At 37.8% G+C, this 18,158-nt stretch overlaps 1 protein-coding gene across 1 annotated transcript in view; it reads left to right on the top strand.

Annotated features, from left to right (window-relative positions):
• Window positions 1–18,158, top strand: part of LOC101891983 (toll-like receptor 5) — a 227,161-nt gene that overhangs the window by 156,328 nt on the left and 52,675 nt on the right. Inside the window, exon 3 of the mRNA XM_005181935.4 lies at window positions 11,118–11,134. The gene's annotated coding sequence lies outside the window, so the exon portion shown is untranslated. The remainder of the gene's footprint in view (window positions 1–11,117; window positions 11,135–18,158) is intronic.

An 18,158-nucleotide genomic window follows, 5' to 3' on the forward strand; every position in this document is an offset into this window, starting at 1 on the left:
TGGAAATTTAACATAAAAGAGACATACAAATGCAATTTAAATGCAATTGCAAGGCACAAGTGACCAGGCAAGTGGAAAATCCTCGAACAAACAATGAAACCAGAAAACAAAATTTTCCTTAAAAGGCTATTTTTACATTTTAAATGCAACAGGAACATTTTAAGAGTTGAATCATCTTTAAAATCAAATAAATAGTAAAAATAATAAAAAGGGTTGGTTGACTTTTTTCCGACCCCAGAGGGTCGGTTAAGTTTTTTTTATAGAAAAAAATTTCGAGCCCCGAGGTTCGGTTAAGTTTTTCCATAGAAAAATATTCCGAGCCCTCCGAGGCTCGGTTAAGTTTTTTCTTTAGAAAAAAATTCCGAGCCCTCCGAGGGTCGGTTAAGTTTTTTCTATAGAAAAAAATTCCGACCCCTCCGAGGGTCGGTTAAGTTTTTTCTATAGAAAAAAATTCCGACCCCTCCGAGGGTCGGTTAAGTTTTTTCTATAGAAAAAAATTCCGACCCCTCCGAGGGTCGGTTAAGTTTTTTCTATAGAAAAAAATTCCGACCCCTCTGAGGGTCGGTTAAGTTTTTTCTACAGAAAAAAATTCCGACCCCCAAGGGACGGTTAAGCTTTTTCTATAGAAAAAAATTCCGACCCCCAAGGGACGGTTAAGCTTTTTCTATAGAAAAAAATTCCGAGCCCCGTTGGAATAGAAAAAAATTCCGAGCCCCCCGTTGGGGTCGGTTAAGTTTTTTCTATAGAAACAAATTCCGAGCCCCCCCGTTGGGGTCGGTTAAGTTTTTTCTATAGAAACAAATTCCGAGCCCACCCGTTGGGGTCGGTTAAGTTTTTTCTATAGAAAAAAATTCCGAGTCCCCCGTTGGGGCCGGTTAAGTTTTTTCTATAGAAAAAAATTCCGAGCCCCCCGTTGGGGCCGGTTAAGTTTATTCTATAGAACGGTTAAGTTTTTTCTATAGGAAAAAATTGCGACCCCCAAGGGACGGTTAAGTTTTTTTCTATAGAAAAAAATTCCGACCCCCAAGGAACGGTTAAGTTTTTTCTATAGGAAAAAATTCCGACACCCAAGGGACGGTTAAGTTTTTTCTATAGAAAAAAATTCCGACCCCCAAGTGACGGTTAAGCTTTTTCTATAGAAAAAAATTCCGAGCCCCGTTGGAATAGAAAAAAAATCCGAGTCCCCGTTGGGGTCGGTTATGTTTTTTCTATAGTAAAAAATTCCGAGCCCCCGTTGGGGTCGGTTATGTTTTTTCTATAGAAAAAAATTCCGAGCCCAGTGGGTCGGTTAAGTTTTTTTCTACAGAAAAAAAATCCGAGACCCCCCGTTGGGGTCGGTGAAGTTTTTTCTGTAGAAAAAAATTCCGACCCCTCCGAGGTCGGTTAAGTTTTTTCTATAGAAACAAATTCCGAGCCCTCCGAGGGTCGGTTAAGTTTTTTCTATAGAAAAAAATTCCGACCCCCAAGGGACCGTTAAGCTTTTTCTATAGAAAAAAATTCCGAGCCCCGTTGGAATAAAAAAAAATTCCGAGTCCCCGTTGGGGTCGGTTATGTTTTTTCTATAGAAAAAAATTCCGAGCCCCCGTTGGGGTCGGTTATATTTTTTCTATAGAAAAAAATTCCGAGTCCAGTGGGTCGGTTAAGTTTTTTTCTACAGAAAAAAAATCCGAGCCCCCCCCCGTTGGGGTCGGTGAAGTTTTTTCTGTAGAAAAAAATTCCGACCCCTCCGAGGTCGGTTAAGTGTTTTCTATAGAAAAAAATTCCGAGCCCCCTGTTGGGGTCGGTTAAGTTTTTTCTATAGAAACAAATTCCGACCCCCGAGGGTCGGAATTTGTTTCTATAGAAACGAGTCAAACGACCCTCGGGGGTTTGGATTCCTTTCTATACAAAGAAGTCAATCGACCCTCGGGTCGGAATTTTTTCCTACAGAATAAAGTCAATCGACCCTCGGTTCGGAATTTTTTTCTAAAGAAAAAAGTCAATCGACCCTCGAATCGGAATTTTTTTCTAAAGAAAAAAGTTAATAGACCCTCGGATCGGAATTTTTTCTATAGAAAAAAGTTCAACCAGCCCTCGGTTCGGTTTTTCTTCTATAGGAAAAAGTCAAAGGACCCTCGGGTTTTTCTATAGATTTTTTTTAAGAAAAAATTAACCCATCCCCTGGTGTCGGAATTTTTTTTCTCGGATCTGAACCCCCTATAGAAACAAATCGATTAAATCCCCTCGAATTTATCGCCTTTTTCTATAGAAAAAAATGTTCATGCTTCTATTGACTTTTTCCTATAGAAAAAAAGTCGCTCAGACTCCCCGTGTCTTTTTTACATACCACCTCTGGTTCTGCTGCATATTTCCTCCAACCAAAAGTTTCCCTCTTGCAGTTTTTACAACTTGCTAATTTGTTAATGATCCATCGTGAAATGAGCAACAATTTTTTCCCCCTCCTCCAACAATGCCAGCCTCTTTCCCCTCCTGCCCTCCCGTTGTTGCGGAAAGTCAAACATTTAAACTTTAATTATCACCAGTGGCACTTTGGACTTAAATTACCACATAATTAAATGGGAAAATAATTGTTAAGGCTGCCGCTGCAGCCTCTCTTTAATTTCGTCGTGAAACAAATGCGGGATAAAAAATGCACTGCCTCCTACACGCACACACACACACCCTTATATAGCATTCGCCCACTTTTTTTCGTCCTCCCCTTTAACATGTAGGCCTGGCTGTCAAGCATCACCAATATGTCATGTCAATCTGTGTTTCTTTAACACGCATTTATAACACATCGCGTTTTTTTTCTGCGTTACGAATTTTTTTCATACCAAAATGTAGTGGACCTGGTTGGTGGCTGGTTTGGTCGGTTGGTTGGTTGGTTTTTCCAGAAGCAATAGCATTCCCTGTTCGTTCAGGCAGGATGAATAAAGGCTGTGATGACAATTTAAAAATGTGGGTATTACAACCGTGTGCATGTGTGATATAGAGCCTCAAGTTGTGTGGTATGGAAGGGCCTGAAGGGTGAAGGAGTAGAGTTGCCGTATTTTTCGTGGGCAAACAAAAGTCGACCAAATTTACCATGATGTGAGTCAGAAGTTCTCGCCATGAAAATTAATTTAATTATTAAAAAAATAATAAAAAATTTTAAAAATAAAAAAATAAAAGCCGTTGAAAAAGACGAAGGACACAAATAATCCTTTGGTATTTTTTAATTCGAACTAAAGGGATACAAAAAGGCTCTCTCGTATTGCGTCATGCCATTAAGTGAAAGTGTAAAGTCAGAAATTTAAAATTTTATAATCTCAAGAAAACCTACCAAAATTACCAAAAAAATCGACCATTTTTATAAAAAACTAAATCTCCAAATCGCCCACCTTCATTCGGTCCGAGATATGCATTCATTCTACCATTAACTGCAGCAAACACACTTGTCGCACTTCCTCTTCTTTTTCTTCCTCGCTTCCAATACTGCCACATGTCACACACACCAATAACTGGACCGCCCGATTCTCTGCCCGTTCATTGTGCCGAACAACCAAAAATGTTTTTCTCATTTTTATGTCCCAACCATCCATCCACCAAAAAAGAGAATCTCCACACTTCGCATATAAAATGGAAATTAATGCAAAACGTTGTCGTTGCACCATCATTTTTGTTGTTGTTATTCTTGTAATTTTTTTTCTCTCTGCTCTCCCTCTCTCAGAAATTTGAATATTTTCTTCGTGGACTATTTTCGTTTTTCTTGCTTTGGGTTTTTGCTCGTAATATCTTTTGAATTTTTGGGAACTTTACAGCAGCACTTGTTGGATGGGGTGATGACGGGTCGTCATCCACACCTCTCTCCACCGCCCACCCACCACTCCTCCTGAAGTAGTTCTGTTGCAGCGTGAACATTTTTGCAAAGCAACACATTTTTGACATTGCTTTTAGCACTTTACAATTCATAAAATTCAACAGTGAACAGAAATGAAAAAAAAACGACGAATGGCCAGAAAGACGGCGCCCAAAAGGATCTGCGTTTTGTGTCAAGTTAAGCGACAAGGATTTAAATATTTCCATGCAGGTCCTAGAAGGGCCAATGGAGGTGGATGTGAAAATTGGGGGAGTAAGGTGGAGTAAACGAAAAATACTCCGCCTTTAAAAGACTTCATGGCCAAGGAGAGATAAAAGTTCTATGAGAGATGTTTCTGAAGCTGCCATTGGAGATCGTTTTTATAAAAGACTTTTTGACAAGACATTTTTATTTAAAGGAAAATAAGTTCAGTAGGCTTCTACATTTTGATGACATTTAAGTCCCTAGAGGGGGCCTCCGTTCATAGAATACCGTCTATGATCAGAAGACCTGGAAACGGTCTTACATTTATAGATGACTCCCAAAAGAAATCTCATAGGTCAGAGGTCCTTTATCAATTGAAAACCTCTCAAAGGTTTATCAACTATAGAAGACATCTTAGGGGTCCCCTATATGTAAATTACATCTCAGATGTGATCCATCTACAGAGGTCAATAAAAGACCTTTCAGCGATTTTTCAACTTAGAAGGCATCCTAGAGGTCCTCCATCTACAGAAGGCCTTCTTAGAATCCCTTTATCTATAAAATAGAGGTTCTCTATCTGTAAAAGACCTCCATTCTTAGAAGATCTCTCTGAAGTCCTTTATCCCCTCTCAGAGGTTCTTCAACTATAGAAGTCGTTTTAGAGGTCTTCCATCTACACAAGTCCTGCCAGATATCCTTTATCTATAAAAGATCTCCAAGATGTCCTCTATCATCGAAGAAACATAAGTCCTTCATCTACAGATGTATTCTTAGAAGTCCTTCATCTATAAAATATCTATTAGAGGTCCTCTACCTGTAAAGGACCTCTCCATCTACAGAAGTCTTCTCAGAAGCGTTTCGCCTATAAAATACCTTCATGAAGACCTTTCAGAGATTTTTCAACTATAGAAGGCATCCTAGAGGTCCTCGGTCTATAGAAGCCCTTCGTAGTAGCCCTTCATCTATAAAAGATCTGATAGATGTTCTTTATCTGCAAAAGACATACATCTATAGAAGACCTCTCTGAAGTCCTTTATCCCCTCTCAGAGGTTCTTCAACTATAAAAGACGTTTTAGAGGTCTTCCATCTACACAAGTCCTGCCAGATATCCTTTATCTATAAAAGATCTCCAAGAGGTCCTCTATCTTCTAAGAAACATAAGTCCTTTATCTACAGAAGTATTCTTAAAAGTCCTTCATCTATAAAATATTTATTGGAGGTCCTCTACCTGTAAAGGACCTCTCCATCTACAGAAGTCTTCTCAGAAACGTTTCTTCTATAAAATACCCCTATGAAGACCTTTCAGAGATTTTTCAACTATAGAAGGCATCCTAGAGGTCCTCGGTCTACAGAAGAACTTCGTAGTATCCCTTCATCTATAAAAGATCTGATAGATGTTCTCTATCTACAAAAGACCTCCATTTTTAGAAGATCCCTCAGAAATCCTTTATCTCTTCTCAGAGATTCTTCAACTTTAGAAGACATTTTAGATGTCTTCCATCTACACAAGTCCTGCCAGATATCCTTTATCTATAAAATATCTCTAAGAGGTCCTCCATCTTCTAAGAAGACAGAAGTCCTTCATCGACAGAAGTATTCTTAAAAGTCTTTCAGCTATAAAATACCTATTAGAGGTCCTCTACCTGTAAAGGACCTCTCCATCTACAGAAGTCTTCTCAAAAGTGTTTCGTCTATAAAATACCTCTAAAAAATCTCTTTATCTACAGAAGTCCTCTCAGAAGTCCTTCATCTTTAAAATACCTCTTAGAAGTCATATATCTGTAAACGACCTCTCAGAAGTCCTATCAAAAGACATTTGCCGATGAAATACCCCTTAGAAGTTCTCTATCAATAAACGACCTCTCATAGGTCCTCGATTTACAGAAATTCTCTCAGAAGTCCTTTATCTATAAAATACCTCTTGGAGCTTCTCTTTCCGTAAAATACCTCTCAGAGGTTCTCCATTTATAAAAGACTTCTCAGAAGTCCTTCATCTCGTCCCAGAGATTCTTCAACTGTAGAATACGTCTTAGAGATCCTCTGTAACTGTAAACCACCTCCCAGAGATCTGCCATCTAAAGAAGTCCTTCATCTATAAAATACCTCTAAGAGGTCCTCCACCTACAGATGTCCTTCATTTATAAAATATCTTTAGAGGTCCACTATCAGTAATCGAGGTGCTCCATCTACAGAAGTCCTCATTTATAATAGAGTTCTTCCATCTATAGAAGTCCTCTCAGAAGTCTCAGAAGTCTGTAAAAGACCCCTCAGAGGTTCTACATTTTTTTAGAAGACCTCTCAGAATGTTCTTCAACTAGAGAGGACATTTTAGAGGTCCTTTATCTGTAAATGACCTTTCAGGCATCCTTCATCTACAGAAGTCCTCTCTAAAATCCTTCATCTATAAAAGGCCGCGTATAGGTTCTCTATCTATAAAAGATCTCTCAGACTTCCTTCATCTGTAGAAGTATTCTCAGAAGATTTTCACCAATAGAATACATCTCACAGGTCCTCCATCTACAAAAAAACCTCTCAGAGGCTATATATAAAGACCTCAGAAGTCCTTCATCTATTGAAGACCTCTCACAAGTTCACCACAGATCCTTAAGAAGTGCCTGTCTCTCAGAAGTGCCTCAGAAGTGTCTGTCTGTAGAAGACATTTCAGGGGTCCTCGGTCTGTAGAAGTCCTCAAAAAGGTCCTTTATCCATAAACGACCTCTCAGAAGTCCATTATCTTAAGAAAACCTGTCAGTTGTTCTCTCTCTGTAGAAAATCTCAGAGATTTTTCTGTCTGAAAAAACCTGAGAAGTTCTTCATCTATACGAGACCTCTTAGAGGTTCTCCATGTACTGGAGGCATCTCATATGTCCTCCACCTATAGAAGAACTTTTCGGGGTCCCCCATCTATAGAAGACCTCTAAGATATCCCTCAGCATTAGAAGACCCTTCAGAATTCCTCTGTTTGTAGAAGAAATTTAAGAGGACCTTGGTTCCAGGAGACCCTCTCTGTAAAAGATCTCAAAGATTTTTCCAAGTCCAATCAGAAGTCCTCAATCTTCTCTCTTCTTCAAAGGCTTCTCAGATGTCCTCTGGCGATTGAAGATTATCAGAAGCCAGGTTTCAAAGCTTTTGAGAAGTGGTGTTTTGGCATGGATTCTTTAATTTTTTCAAAGTTTTTTTTTCAAAGTTTTTTTAAGACATGATTTTTTTTTTAATATTAAAGCTTTTTCATGGCTTTCAAAACTTTCAAACTCCTTCAAACGTGGTTTTTCGAGGCTTTTTAAGCAGGCATTTCTTCAAACTTTTTTCAAAGCTTTTTAAGCCGGCATTTCTTAAATCTGGTATAAAAGCTTTTTCGGCGTGGCTTTTTATTTATTTTTTTTAAATATTTAAGCGCTTTTCAAAGATTTATAAGCGTGGATTTTTGGGCATTTTTCAAGTTTGATTAAAGCTTTTATTAATTTCAATATTTTTCAAAGACTAACAAAGCTCCTAATTTTTTTTCAATGGCCGATCTGAGCTCGTTTTAAACCCTAGTTTAAATCTCAATTATGACTTCCTTTTTAAATGTATTTCAATGGCTAGCCTGAGATTCTACAAAAGCCCAGAAGCTGAGCTCCATGAGTTCGGAATTTTAAATAAGCTTGGGGCAAGCTTGAAGCCTCAATAGTGGATTTAAAAAAAATCAAACACCAGAATCAACTCCCTTTTTTAAAAGCATGGTCTGGAACATTGAATTAAGAATTTCCCAAAATTTTCTCAAATTGCCCTCAATGAAATAAAATGTCCTTCATTTGTAGAAAACCTCTCAGAGGTCCACCATTTTTAGAAAACCTCTCAGATTGCCTTTCTCTGTAGAAAATCTTAGAGTTTTTTCTGAGTTCTTCATCTAAACGAGACCACTTAGAGGTTCTTCATGTACTGGAGACATCTGAGAGGTCCTCCAACTATAGATAAACTTTTCAAGGTTATCCATCTATAGAAGACCTCTACGATATCCCTCAGCTTTAGAAGACCCTTCAGAATTCCTCTGTTTGTAGATGCAATTTAAGAGGACCTTGGTTCCAGGAGACCCTCTCTGTAGAAGATCTCAAAGATTTTTCAGCCTGAAGAAGTCCAATCAGAAGTCCTCAATCTTCTCTCTTCTTCAGGAGCTTTTTAGATGTCTTCTGGCGATTGAAGATTATCAGAAGCCAGGTTTCAAAGCTTTTTAGAAGTGGAGTTTTGGCATGGATTTTTTAATTTTTTCAAAGCTTTTTAGGCATGGATTTTTATTTTTTTTTTTTTTCAAAGCTTTTAGGTTTGGATTTTTTAGTTTTTAAAACTTTTTTCAAAGTTTTTTAGACGTGACTTGTTTTGAATATTAAAGCTTTTTTATGGCTTTCAAAACTTTCAAACTCCTTCAAACGTGTTTTTTCAAGACTTTTTAAGCAGGTATTTCTTCAAACTTTTTTCAAAGCTTTTTAAGTCGGTATTTCTTAAATCTGGTATCAAAGCTTTTTGGCGTGGCTTTTTATTTATTTTTTTAAGCTTTATGAGCGTGGATTTTTTTGAGATTTTTCAAAATTGTTTAAAGCTTTTTTTAATTTCAATATTTTTCAAAGGCTAACAAAGCTCCTAATTTTTTTTTCAATGGCCGATCTGAGCTCGTTTTAAAGCCTAGTTTAAATCTCAATTATGACTTCATTTTTAAATGTATTTCAATGGCTAGCCTGAGATTCTATAAAAGCCCAGAAGCTGAGCTCCATGAGTTCGGATTTTTAAAGAAGCTTGAGGCAAGCTTGAAGCCTTAATCGTAGATTTAAAAAAAATAAAAGACCAGACTCAACTCCATTTTTTAAAAGCCTAGTTTGGAACATTGAATTAAGGATTTCCAATGAAATAAAATGTCCTTCATTTGTAGAAGACCTCTCAGAGGTCCACCATTTTTAGAAAACCTGTCAGATTTCCTTTCTCTGTAGAAAATCTTAGAGTTTTTTCTGAGTTCTTCATCTAAACGAGACCTGTTAGAGGTTCTTCATGTACTGGAGACATCTGAGAGGTCCTCCAACTATAGATAAACTTTTCGAGGTTATCCATCTATAGAAGACCTCTACGATATCCCCAGCTTTAGAAGACCCTTCACAGATATTCTGTTTGCTGAAGACCTTTAAAAGATCCTCGGTTCCAGAAAACCTCTCTCTGTAGAAGATCTCAAAGATTTTTCTGCTTGAAGAAGACTAATCAAAAGGTCCAGAGGTCCTTTGACGATATAAGACCTATCAGAGGTCAGGTGAGAGAGAGAGCATCTATCATTTGATTGGTTTTAAACCCTAGGTTTTTTTTTTTTTTTTTTTTTTTTTTTGTTTCAAGACATTTGGAGTCGAAATGGACAAAATTGGCTCATTCCCTCAGAACCTACTTCACAGAGGCCAACAATTTAAATAATTATAACAGAAGTCAATATATATTTAAATAATCGAACATTAGTTGAGGACAAAACCGACTGATATTCTTTAACTCTGAACTTTTTAAATCTCATCCTAAACTTCTTAAAATTCCTATGAATACAATTTTTCCCCATACGCCCCTCGTGATTCCGCTACTGCTAAATATAACCCCTTTTATGTTTTTTTTTTTGGAAATATCTAAAATTTCACTTATTCCCCCTATTCCGTTACTTGAAGGAGTGACATAAACGAGTAAATCACTAACGCTTCAGCGGAATAATTTTAAGAAAAAAAATTCGGATGTCTCCTTACATTATTTGTCGCAAAGCATTCGAGACAGCTAAAGCGGCGTCATCTGTTGACCTATGGTCCACATGGCTTAACACCAACACCCAGGCACTTTAATACTAAATTTCCTTCCTCTTCTTCCTCCTATCCTGGCCTCTCACCCTCTTCCGAACATCCTCCCAAATATAGTTTTATGCAATCGTGTGGCATTGTCGATCCAACATCTATGCCGTTCAGCCATGAAGAAGTAGAAGAAAAAGGATACAAGAAAGGATGTTTCGCGAATTGGAACAAATTGCTTTAAATGCAAATGAATTTCAATGTTGTGCCTGTATTGGTGCTGATGTTGGTGCTGGTGTTCGCCATGAAAAACCAATTGCTGTATTCACATTTCCGGCATTTTGCATAATTCCCAGTTTTTTTTTTTTTTTCTTTCTTTCTTTCCCATTTGGAGGATTCTTTTGTCTCCATTTTTTATTCGTTTACAGAGAGCAGGAGGGGAGGGATATTGGATGTATGGCAGAGGAGTGTCCTTTTGCTGAGTGGCATTTCTTTGTGTCACTTTGATTCGTTCATTTTCATGTGCACTTACCTGGAAGGCTTCTTGTTCTCATTGTTGTTGTTGGTGTTCTTGTTGACCCAGCAATTGTTATTTCCACGCCACGACGAACAACTGTTTCTTCTTTTTTCCAAATGTCTTAACACTTATCCTTGACTTCTTGCAGACATCCATCCAAACGTCACATGGCTCAGCTGGCTTCGCACAGCTTCATTTATTTTCACGTGGCTACTTTGAATTTCAAGCTATTGTATTTCCAATTGGATTTCATGTCACTTTCAAAGATTTTCAGTATTTTCAGCATTGGTGGAGCCAAAAATGACTCACTGAGAAGCCTTCCATTGAAGCAGGTCCTTGGAAAGGATCTTCCAGGAATATGGAAGGATATCCTTTTCTCTAGGGTGGTAAATTTTTTTTCTTAGGGTTAACCTCAAAACTCCCCTCCCAAACTCACGGCCCTGCCTTCCACAGTTACCATACCTCCATGTCACTCCATTTCCTTGTCTCCTGACATCAGTCAATTTTTGAGCGATGCAAATAAATGAAATTCCATCAATGCCCAAGAAAAACAGACAGCAACAGAAACAGCAGCATCCAAAAAAACCGAAAAACACCTTTTCTTTTCTCTCCTTTCGCCTTCAAGAACCCGCACTTTAGCAATGACTTTTCAACAACTTCTGCAAAAGGATATTGCATCCTTTTTTGCCAGCGTGCACAAAAACACGAACAACGGCTACAAAAATATACAAACAATGATAATTTTATATTTAAATATTTATTTATGTTTATTTATCTCTTTGTCTTGTTCTCTTTTCAGGACAATTGTATTGCAAGGTAAGTCTATTCTTTGCAAGGATAATGGAAATTAATTTTGTTAAGAATTGGAGGAAAAAACAAGGAGCGAAGTTGTAAAACAGTAACGAGTAACGAAATTAACATTTACTTTGGGGAAATGCAAATAACTTATCCTTGGAGAGAGATTAAAGGATGTTTGATGAATGTGTATCGTGAGGTTTTTTACAGACCAATAAAGACATTCACATAGTCAATAGGAGACCTTAAGGTCTTCCATAGTCAATAGGAGATCTTGAGGCCTTTTTTAGTCAACAGGAGACTTTGAGGTCTTCTATAGTCTATAGAGATCCTTGAGGTCTTCTACAGTCCATATAAGAGCTTTAGGTCTTCTATAGTCCATAGAAGATCTTGAGGTCTTCTATAGTCCATAGAAGAGCTTGAAGTCTTCTATAGTCCATAGAAGATCTTGAGGTCTTCCATAGTCCATAGAAGAGCCTGAGATCTTCTATGGTCCATAGAAGAGCCTGAGGTCTTCCATAGTCCATAGAAGAGCCTGAGGTCTTCCATAGTCCATAGAAGAGCTTGAGGTCTTCCATAGTCCATAAAAGAGCTTGAGGCCTTCTATGGTCCATAGAAGAGCTTGAGGCCTTCTATGGTCCATAGAAGAGCTTGAGGTCTTCTATAGTCCATAGAAGAGCTTGAGATCTTCTATAGTCCATAGAAGAGCTTGAGGTCTTCTATAGTCCATAGAAGAGCTTGAGGTCTTCTATAGTCCATAGAAGAGCTTGAGGTCTTCTATAGTCATTAGGAGACCTTAAGGTCTTCTATATTCCATAGAAGAGCTTGAGGTCTTCTTTATTCCATAGAAGAGCTTGAGGTCTTCTTTATTCCATAGAAGAGCTTGAGGTCTTCTTTATTCCGTAGAAGAGCTTGAGGTCTTCTTTATTCCATAGAAGAGCTTGAGGTCTTCTATTGTCTATAGAAGAGCTTGAGACCTGGAGGTCTTCTATTGTCCATAGAAGACCTGGAGGTCTTCTATTGTCCATAGAAGAGCTTGAGGTCTTCTCTGGTCCATAGAAGAGCTTGAGGTCTTCTCTGGTCCATAGAAGAGCTTGAGGTCTTCTCTGGTCCATAGTAGAGCTTGAGGTCTTCTCTGGCCCATAGAAGAGCTTGAGGTCTTCTCTGGCCCATAGAAGAGCTTGAGGTCTTCTCTGGTCCATAGAAGAGCTTGGGGTCTTCTCTGGTCCATAGAAGAGCTTGAGGTCTTCTATAGTCCATAGAAGAGCTTGAGGTCTTCTCTGGTCCATAGAAGAGCTTGAGGTCTTCTCTGGTCCATAGAAGAGCTTGAGGTCTTCTCTGGTCCATAGAAGAGCTTGAGGTCTTCTCTGGTCCATAGAAGAGCTTGAGGTCTTCTCTGGTCCATAGAGGACCTTGAGGTCCTAGGTCCTAGCAGAGGAACTTTAGTTTGAATACAATTTTAAATATTTATTACTTTGTTTCATCATCGCCGACCTCATCAACAACTACTTAATATATTACCGAAAATGCGATTTATTATTGGGATTCGCTGGAAACTGAACCCAACAACAACAAAAAACGCCAAAAAGAACAAAAACAAGGAAAAACTTATCAAACAAATGAATATGGCCACATGTTGCCATTTTAAAAATGGCAAGCAATTAACATCAACTCAAGCTGATGTTGCCGCCGCTGGTTGTCATTGCCACCATTTTCTGCTATACCAGCGCCACCACCAACAACAATGAGCTAAGCCGCCATCAGCCGAAATACCAAATTGATGTTGAGCACTGTGGTAAGCAGTTGCAGTGTGGCAGGATACTTTCGAACAGATTCGCAAGTCTAAAAAGTAGGCAATCTCCAAATTTCATGGGTGGGGGAGCAAGGATAAAGAGTTTCTGCTTTCTTATAATCTGCTCACTGCTTTTTTCTTGGAGTTGTCTCTTTTCGAAGTACTTCTTTATGGGCCACTGTGGATTATAGCTGATATTTGGGCTGCTGTTTTTACGACTCTCACCATCGTCGCCGTCGTCGTTGCATTTTAAATTGTGGCATCCAGCCAATTGGCCCGCTGTCTTTGGGCTATGTGCAGCTGCACTAACAGCAACAACATTACCAATGGCAGCAGCAAAAACGTATCACCAATTCCGACTGTTTGGATTGTTGTTGGTGTTCGCCAATAAGAATCCTGTGGATTAACTTAATTTATAAACGAGAAATGGCCTAAAAATCTACGAATAATGCGGATAGTGGCTCGTATGGGATTTCTATGAAATATATGAGGCACAGGTCTGTTGGTCTTCTATAAGAAACAGATCTTTCGTTAGAAGATCCACAGCTAATCTTCCATGACAATATCTGCTGATTTTTTGTGAGAAGACCTCAACTTCACTTATTGCCTATAGCCTCCCAAAAACTTTAAGGTCTCCTCTTGACCACTTCAGGTCTCCTATTGCCCATAGAAGACCTCAAGCTCTTCTATTGACCAAAGAAGACCACCTCAAGCTCTTCTATTGACCAAAGAAGACCACCTCAAGCTCTTCTATTGACCAAAGAAGACCACCTCAAGCTCTTCTATTGCCCATAGAAGACCACCTTAAACTCTTCTATTGACGATAAACGACCTCAAGCTCTTCTGTTGACCAAGGAAGACCTCAAGCTTTTCTGTTCACCATAGAAGACCTCCAGCTCTTCTAGGAGAAGTCCTATAGATCTTCTAGGAGAAGACCTCTAGATCTTCCAGGAGAATACCTCTAGATCTTCTGGACGAAGTCCTATAGATCGTCTAGGAGAAGACCTATAGATCTTCTAAGAGAAGACCTCCAACTCTTCTAGGAGAAGAAGACCTCCAGCTTTTTTATGAGAAGAAGACCTCCAGCTCTTCTATGAAGAAAACCTCCCAGCTCTTCTATGAAGAAGACCTCCCAGCTCTTCTATGAAGAAGACCTCCCAGCTCTTCTATGAAGAAGACCTCCTAGCTCTTCTATGAAGAAGACCTTCAGCTCTTCTTTGAAGAAGACCTCCCAGCGCTTCTTGGAGAAGAACTCCATCTCTTCTTGGAGAAGAACTCCAGCTCTTCTAAGAGAAGATCTCCAGCTCCAGCTCTTCTATGAGAAAAAGACCTCCAGCTTTTTTATGAGAAGAAGACCTCCAGCTCTTCTATGAAGAAGAAGACCTCCAGCTCTTCTATGAAGAAGAAGACCTCCAGCTCTTCTATGAAGAAGAAGAAGACCTCCAGCTCTTCTATGAAGAAGAAGAAGACCTCCAGCTCTTCTATGAAGAAGAAGAAGACCTCCAGCTCTTCTATGAAGAAGAAGAAGACCTCCAGCTCTTTTATGAAGAAGAAGACCTCCAGCTCTTCTATGAAGAAGAAGAAGACTTCCAGCTCTTCTATGAAGAAGAAGAAGACCTCCAGCTCTTCTATGAAGAAGAAGAAGACCTCCAGCTCTTCTATGACGAAGAAGAAGACCTCCAGCTCTTCTATGAAGAAGAAGAAGACCTCCAGCTCTTCTATGAGAAGAAGACCTCTCAGCTCTTCGATTAGAAGAAGACCTCTCAGCTCTTCGATGAGAAGAAGACCTCTCAGCCCTTCGATGAGAAGAAGACCTCTCAGCCCTTCGATGAGAAGAAGACCTCTCAGCTCTTCGATGAGAAGAAGACCTCTCAGCTCTTCGATGAGAAGAAGACCTCTCAGCTCTTCGATGAGAAGAAGACCTCTCAGCTCTTCGATGAGAAGAAGACCTCTCAGCTCTTCGATGAGAAGAAGACCTCTCAGCTCTTCTATTAGAAGAAGAAGACCTCCAGCTCTTCTATTAGAAGAAGAAGACCTCCAGCTCTTCTATTAAAAGAAGAAGACCTCCAGCTCTTCTATTAAAAGAAGAAGACATCCAGCTCTTCTATTAGAAGAAGACCTCCAGCTCTTCTATTAAAAGAAGAAGAACTCCAGCTCTTTTATAAGAAGAAGACCTCCAGCTAGTCTGAGAAAATACCTACAGCTCTTCTCGTAGAAGATCTCTCTGTCTCCAATAAAAAAAATCTTGCCCTCTATGTCATTACGTCCCATTGTACCATTATGTGTACCAAATTATTTGCTGTCGACTACACTCGACTTGACTCGACGAATATTTAAATAGTTCCCAATTTGGTTGGAAATGGAAATTTTGTGTCAGTCACTGGCTGGCTGAGCTGACTGAGTGGTATTGGTAGTGGTGGTGGTATAGTCATGTTAAATTGCATGCAATTCAAACCAAACAATAATAAATGAGCCTTAAACATACTCGACACACACACACACACCCACCGATACATACAATCATGTCATGCAAACACACACGTACCATGCACAGACCCGCAAACTGGAAAATTCACAAATTTCCCTTGTCTGTAGCAACAACAGCAGTTGGCAAATAATGAAGAACATACACAACAACAACAACAACATTTTTTCGGCTACAGGTAACACTCGTAGTGGGTCAACATAAATCCATATCCAGTTTGGCTGAAACACATTTACAAACCCACACAAATCCACGTCCACATACCCGAACAAATATCGAAATATCGGTTTTCGTTTCGAGTCAAAACCATTACATATTTTGGCATAAGCAATCATTTAAATAAGGAATACAAATATGCTGAACCCACATCCACACACACACAGGAACATACATATGGACAACTCACATGAGAGTTGAGGCCTGGGTTTCACTATGAGATCCCATGTTCCTCTGTGTGCGGCTGTTTGTGCGCTTGTATTTGAGGTAACAATATTATCCTTAAACTAGAATTTGCAACCTTTTCCGATTAAATACAAATGGCCTTACCTTGCAAATTTTTAGTAGTTCATTGGCAATTTGTTATAGGTCGACTTGTGGGTGTGTGTGTTTGGGGGTGGGAGGTACATTTTGTGAATTTTGGATGTGAAAGTAAAATATTGAAAGGGGTTGGATATGGTTTGCATTGGATGGGGAAATTGTGGATATTCATCCTCATTTGTAAGCACACAACTGAATATGGTAATAAAGTTTTGAAATTTTGAAAATTTTCAAATTGGCAACATTGTAAATATTTCCAGGTGGGTTAAGGTTGAAATTGAATATTATGGGGGAATTGAATTTAGAGGTATTATATATAATATTTTTCAAGGACCACCCTAACAATAAACGTGGATTTTTTAAAGAATATTTTCGAAGGACCTCCCATAACAAAAAAACGTGGATTTTTAAAAGAATATTTTTCAAGGACTACCTTAACAATAAACGTGGATTCTTTTAAAGAATATTAGGACCACCCTAACAATAAACGTGGATTTTTTAAAGGATATTTTCTCAAGGACCCCCCTAACAATAAACGTGGATTCTTTTAAAGAATATTAGGACCACCCTAACAATAAACGTGGATTTTTAAAGGATATTTTCTCAAGGACCCCCCTAACAATAAACGCGGATTTTTTAAAAATATATTGGAAGGTCCACTCTTACAATAAACGTGGATTTTTTTAAGAATATTTTTCAAGGACCACCCTAACAATAAACATGGATTTTTTAAAGAATATTTTCAAAGGACCTCCAATAACAATAAACGTGGATTTTTTTTAAAAAATATTTTTCAATGACCACCCTAACAATAAACGTGGATTTTTTAAAGAATATCTTTCAAGGACCACCCTAAAAATAAACGTGGATTTTTTAATAAAATATTTTTCAAGGATCACCCTAACAATAAACGTGGATTTTTTAAAGAATATTTTCCAAGGACCTCCCTAACAATAAACATGGATTTTTTATAGAATAGTTTTCAAGGACCACCCTAACAATAAACGTGGATTTTTTAAAGAACATTTTTCAAGGACCACCCTTTCAATAAACGTGGATTTTTTAAAGAATATTTTTCAATGACCACCCTAACAATAAACGTGGATTTTTTAAAGAATATTTTTCAATGACCACCCTAACAATAAACGTGGATTTTTTAAAGAATATTTTTCATGGACCACCCTAACAATAAACGTGGATTTTTTAAAGAACATTTTTCAAGGACCACCCTTTCAATAAACGTGGATTTTTTAAAGAATATTTTTCAATGACCACCCTAACAATAAACGTGGATTTTTTAAAGAATATTTTTCAATGACCACCCTAACAATAAACGTGGATTTTTTAAAGAATATTTTTCATGGACCACCCTAACAATAAACGTGGATTTTTTAAAGAATATTTTTCATGGACCACCCTAACAATAAACGTGGATTTTTTAAAGAATATTTTTCATGGACCACCCTAACAATAAACGTGGATATTTTAAAGAATATTTTTCAAGGACCACCCTTTCAATAAACGTGGATTTTTTAAATAATATCTTTCACGGACCACCCTAAAAATAAACGTGGATTTTTTTAAAAAATATTTTTCAAGGACCACCCTAACAATAAACTCTTATTTTTTTAAAGAATATTTTCCAAGGACCTCCAATAACAAAAAACGTGGATTCTTTAAAGAATAATTTTCAAGGACCTCCAATAACAATAAACGTGGATTTTTTAAAGAATATTTTTAAAGGACCACCCTAACAATAAACGTGGATTTTTTTAAAAATTTTTTCAAAGGACCTCCCATAACAATAAACGTGGATTTTTTAAAGAATATTTTTCAAGGACCTCCCTAACAATAAATGTGGATTTTTAAAGAATATTTTTCAAGGACCACCCTAACAATAAATGTAAATTTTTTAAAGAATATTTTTCAAGGACCACCCTAACAATAAACTTGGATTTTTTAAAAAATATATTTGTTCAAGGACCACCCTAGCATTAAACCTGGATTTTTAAAGAATATTTTTCAAGGGCCATCCTAACAATAAACGTGGATTTTTTAAAGAATATCTTTCAAGGACCTCCAATAACAATAAACGTGGATTTTTTTTAAAAAATATTTTTCAATGACCACCCTAACAATAAACGTGGATTTTTTAAAGAATATCTTTCAATAGAATATCTAAAAATAAACGTGGATTTTTTAATAAAATATTTTTCAAGGACCACCCTAAC

Source organism: Musca domestica, unplaced genomic scaffold (genome assembly GCF_030504385.1).
Source record: "Musca domestica strain aabys unplaced genomic scaffold, Musca_domestica.polishedcontigs.V.1.1 24, whole genome shotgun sequence".
NCBI lineage: Eukaryota > Metazoa > Arthropoda > Insecta > Diptera > Muscidae > Musca > Musca domestica.